Consider the following 5,187-nt stretch of genomic DNA (forward strand, 5'->3'; position numbering starts at 1 on the left):
AGCTCGCCACCTGGTCCGATCTTTAGGGCTTTGCTTTTTGTGCTTCCCCACTACCTCCCAATATTCCATGGTGGCAAGCTTGACCCGGTGCACGAGTTCCTCAGGCCGCATTCTCTTCTCCTTTGTTCTGACCCTATTCCGCTCGTTCCACCATTCCCACCAAAAGTACATGATCTGCACTCTGTCCTCCATTTTGAGCGTCCATAGGTGATCCATGACATCACCCACTACATTATATCTCTCCAGGTCTCTTCTCATAGCTTCCATGCCCATTGCACGCCACACCATTTTCACTTCTTTGCATCTTATAAACAGGTGCCCACCATCCTCGGCATTCCTGGAGCATAGCGGACAGCTAGTATCCTCGATCACCATCCCCCTCCCCGCTAGGTTTGTGCGCAGAGCAAGCGAGTTGTGTGCTAGTCGCCATGTGAACATCTAGATTTTGCTTTGGCAAGGCATCTTCCAGATACGGCTCCAGTACGTGCTTTCACATACATCCAGCGACCCATGCGCATAGCTCAATTGGTCGTATCCATCTATATAGGACGGGAGGTCCTAGGTTCAATCCCTCTTGTTGTGGCCAATACTTTTTTTTACGGAAAGAGAAATACGGGACTGGCCCATCAGATGTAGGACGGGCCGAGGCCAGACGCCCATCTGAGTTTGGTGCGCGGGGACCTGGCCTAGTCCCAGGTGGATGACGAAAATACTAAAAGCGTAAATTCACGGGAAGAAGCATATTGTGACGGTGAACCCGACAAACTCAATCCGTGCTTTATTATTATAGCAAACATGCATGTGCGTTGCAACGGGAGTAAAAATCACACTCCTGTCACAGTAATCATGACTCAAAACCCCTCCGCAGGTCCATGTTATCTATTTGAACATAGTGTCTCATCCGTATTGTCGCTTATTCTTCTTCCAACCTTCATCGATCATGCCATGGTGTCCAAGTGATCGCAGTGCGTCCTAACGTGGTCAACCCCAAGGTGATAATCTCGGCCACCGCACTCACACCTGTCACTAAACCACGCCATCGCAAGTCAATGTCTAATAGATTTAAAACTAATATTGTCGAGCTAGGCAGGACAGCTGTCCTTCCCGAGCTATGGCCTACGCCTAGTTCATACAACTCTTACACCCTCTCGGTTTAAAATGGTATTTTTTTTTGAAAATGCATCAACATTCTTTTTTAAACACAAACACTTTTAAATCACATAGTATTTTAAAGAGAGTGAATATTTTTTAAATTGCGAATATATTTTTAAGCATGTGAACACTTTATAGAGTTACATGTTTTTTCATTTTGAGAAAAGAGTTAGTATTTTGTAAATTATAAAAACATTATTTTGATAAATGAACACTTTTGTTAGTACTATACAAATATTTTAAGATGCATAAATGACACAAAAACAATTAAAGGTGAGCACTTTTTATGAGTAATTGGATTTGGAGTGCAACTGAATCAGGAGGTATGCACGCCCAAGGTTTTCTCCTTAACAGGCACTAGTAAGTATGCACGTGCAACGCACGTCTCGACTAATATTATAATCATATATGACAATTATAAAAATATTTCCTTCATTCATTAATATAATATGTTTTTGAATATATTAATATAGACTACATACCAATTGCAAATAAGTGAACAAACACACTAAAACATGAATATATACATCCGATTCACAAACCACAGTTCAAAAACCAGTACGTAGAGAAAGAGGAAACAAAATAAACAGAAAATGAATTGAACTTTTTACATGCCTTTATTCTTTTCTTCTCGTATCTATGAAGTTCACATGCAGTTCTCCTCCATGGTTTAAAAAACGCTGAGAAATGACTAAATAACTCATGAAAGCCTGGAACTTGTCCAACATGATCTTCTCAAAGGACATAAAAGGATGACTATAATCTCCAACTCATTGTTGGCAACAGTCTTAAATGTAATTAGTATAGCAGTGCTAATCTCATGTCATGTCTCGTGAGGAACTTCTTCCATCCTTGCTTGAAGAATAAACCGTCGAGTGAGGTGTCATAAACGGTCCTCCTGAAGCTCTCTTTGCCCAATCTTAGTCTTGCCAGCCCATGCTTCGGGGTGTCCAAACAAGAGGCAACTTCTTTTGGAATTTTCTAGGTGGCCCGTAATGTACACACACAAAAAATGTGTGAGGACCCCAGTTAGAAAACTGTGGAAAAACAAAAACTGAGGAAATAGTGAAAACTTACATACACCATCATCTGTACTTCAGCGTTAGTCCTAGTAAAGCGGTGTATGAAGGACGACCATGTGACCCATGGCAGAGCGGCAATAGGTTGCACAATTTACCTATGGCATAATAACAATTAGCTAATTGAACTCTGTATGACAAAATACAAGACAAAATGGGGAAAAGACACAACAAATATGTCCCAAAAAAGGACCAGCCACTCTGTGAACCGAGTTTCGAAAACAATTGACAACTTTGAAACTTTCAGCTAGAATACCGATTAATGGAGCTAGAATATCGATTAATGGACAAATTGTAGCGACACAAAAATTGAAATGAAAGTTCTAGGATAGGTGAAGCGCTGCGAGCATGTATGTAGCTCTGAGCATAAAAATCAGTCAAAAATTCTTACGTGTACCAATCTAGTTTGGAACACCCTACTCTGAGTTTCCATCAGATCAAGAGCACTGCTATGTTTTTGCAAAAATCTTGTCAAGCTAAAATCTGCCCCTTAGAAAGCGGCAAGTAGCCAATGGAAACACATATCATAGCTGATCAACAAACAGGTCATTTTGTCTACTAATACATTCAAGCATCAGTCGAATTGGCAAATTGACAATACAGAGAATGGCAAGATTGGTAAATGAATAGTCATTTCTCTTAGTTCCTTTCAGGCTCATCTGGTTTGACAGTCTGGCAAATGAGCAGTTCATCAACAATAGTAATACCAAAGCCAAATGAATAGTCATTTCTCTTAGTTCGTTTCAGGCTCATCTGGTTTGACAGTCTGGCAAATGAGCAGTTCATCAACAACAGTAATACCAAACCCATATCCATCTCACCGTACTTATGCACGAACATGGAGCATGCCAACTTACCTTGGGGAGATACAAAAGAAAGGCAAGGATGCAGGTCGAGGGGAGGTTCTAGTTGATGCTGATGGAAATGGGCTTGATCTCCTTCAGTGCAGTGGAGATGGGAGTGCCAATCCGTTCGCGTGCATCATCCATATTTCTCACTGATGCCTACAATTTATGGAATAAGATCATATCATTGAAAAAAACCAAATAGACTGAAGAAATAATACAGTAAGGACAGATTTTTTTTTTAGGAAATATGACTAAAAACACTAATTGACAAAGAGAAAAAAAATAAAACAAGAGGGTCTGAAGACTGATATATAACTAAAATCTCAGAACTAAAAGACTGAAGAATGATGCATTTGTTGTCCTAACACTTTCACATTCAGTCAAGGAAGTGTTCTGATATCTAGATACAACAGATGGATACCCTATCCCGCATCATGTGTTCATGTGTGTCGATCTGTAGCGATGGCGTCGTTGCCATGATCGTCCCTTCCATAGATCCAACTTGTCAAAGCCGGATTCGTGCAGATTGAGGTCAGCGTTACCGGATCCGTGCAGATTGAGGTCGTGTTCACCAAATCTGTGCACATCCAACTTCCATATACCTATTGGCAATGGTATAAATTCTTGTCCTTTTCTGACTGTTTTTCTGGAGCACAACATTTAGTTATATCCTTGTTGTCAAAGTGAAATTGCAGATTATGCCTCTTCTGTATGCATTCCTAACAGCTTAGACTGGCCTCGTTATTCTCCTTGTAATTATAAGGAATCTGTTTAGTCTTGCAAGTTGCTCTTTCCAGCATACAATCGTGTTGTTATGAATATTTATTTGCTTCATATACCATACATTTTGTTTTTCATAATGCAACAATTGCTTGTGCTGTAACTAACATGTTGGAAGTAGAAATTATTGTTTCCCATGCACCCATTACATTTTCCTAACACTGATAATATACTTTTTTGCGTGTGAACAAAAAAAATGGATAGAATTTACATATCCACGTGAGAACAGTATCATTGACTATTTCTTTTTCACACCGGATCAATTATTCCTTGTCTTGCACCTATTCTTAAATTTTGCAGTGTAGTTTGTTGCTTCCTGGGTTTCTATATTGTCAGAAATTTTCAGCATGTATCACTGGTATTGCTGTAGAGTCCATTTTTATCCTGGAAAGCATGCATTCTAAAGCGTAAACATGCATTTCCTTACCTTCCCCGCTCTTGGCCATCTACGAGATGCGTGTTTGCAAGGGATCAAGGCCGCCCACCCCGTCTGAACAACCAGGCTGCTGTTAATTTAGGTGATTTCCCTGCATAACTTTTTGTTTGTCTAGGGCTCTGAGCCATAACTTTTTGGTTGATTCATTCAACTTTATAGCTGCATGGAATCGATGAACTCAGGGCATTAATAGATTTCTCCTCGATTGGAATGTTCAGACAATCAAAAGAGAGAATGAAAAGCTTTGTGAGCATAAACACAAACACTTGGTGGTCAGGTTTTTTTGGATTATCCTATTTATGCTAGATCTGAGGCATGAATCAACAAAAATAATGCTTATGCGCCAACACAAGAATCCCAGCTCATTCCACCGTATGGTATAGTGGGCGAGATAATTGAGTAATCTTCTCTCGGCTTCAAGGAAGAAAAGAATGAAACTACTAACCTTTCTCTGGCCAGCGGACAGAGGGCATGGGATGGTGTTGTGCATGTCCAGCGACGGGAGGAAGGAGGAGCTGGCATCAGGGAGCACGACGACATCAGGGAAGTCAATGCCGCGGCATGCCGAAAGCCAAAGGAATGCGCCGCCTTCACGCACGCGCCCTCCACCCCAGAGCCGCCATGGAACCGTCGCGCCCCCGTGCCACAAGGGCCGGCTCCCTCAGCTTCGTTGCCGCGCCTTGCACGCAGCGCCGTCTCCCTGGCCGCCTGTTGCATTCGGTGCCGCCGCCGATGGTCGAGGGAGGAAAGGGACCCTGCCGCCACCGACGAAGGCCGAGCCCGCTGCGTCCCGTGCCGCTGCCGCTACTCGATGGAGGAGAGGGACCACGCCGCCCGTCGACATAGGTTGAGCCCCTACGCGCCGCTCCGTTGCTGCTGCTCGAGGGAGGAG

At 42.5% G+C, this 5,187-nt stretch overlaps 1 long non-coding RNA gene across 2 annotated transcripts; it reads right to left on the minus strand.

Moving 5' to 3' along the window:
• Nucleotides 1-1,661: 1,661 nt before the first annotated feature.
• On the minus strand, nt 1,662-4,873 carry LOC119290766. 2 transcript variants are annotated; one of them, XR_005142046.1, is made up of 4 exons: nt 4,741-4,873; nt 3,089-3,235; nt 2,230-2,329; nt 1,662-2,133 (listed from the first exon to the last, which is right to left on the minus strand). It is a non-coding gene; the product is annotated as an uncharacterized LOC119290766 (long non-coding RNA). The 2 variants fall into 2 exon arrangements; XR_005142045.1 differs by having other exon boundaries at nt 1,662-2,329; nt 4,741-4,851.
• Nucleotides 4,874-5,187: the final 314 nt, after the last annotated feature.

This window comes from Triticum dicoccoides, chromosome 4B (assembly GCF_002162155.2).
Source record: "Triticum dicoccoides isolate Atlit2015 ecotype Zavitan chromosome 4B, WEW_v2.0, whole genome shotgun sequence".
NCBI classification, from domain to species: Eukaryota; Viridiplantae; Streptophyta; class Magnoliopsida; order Poales; family Poaceae; genus Triticum; species Triticum dicoccoides.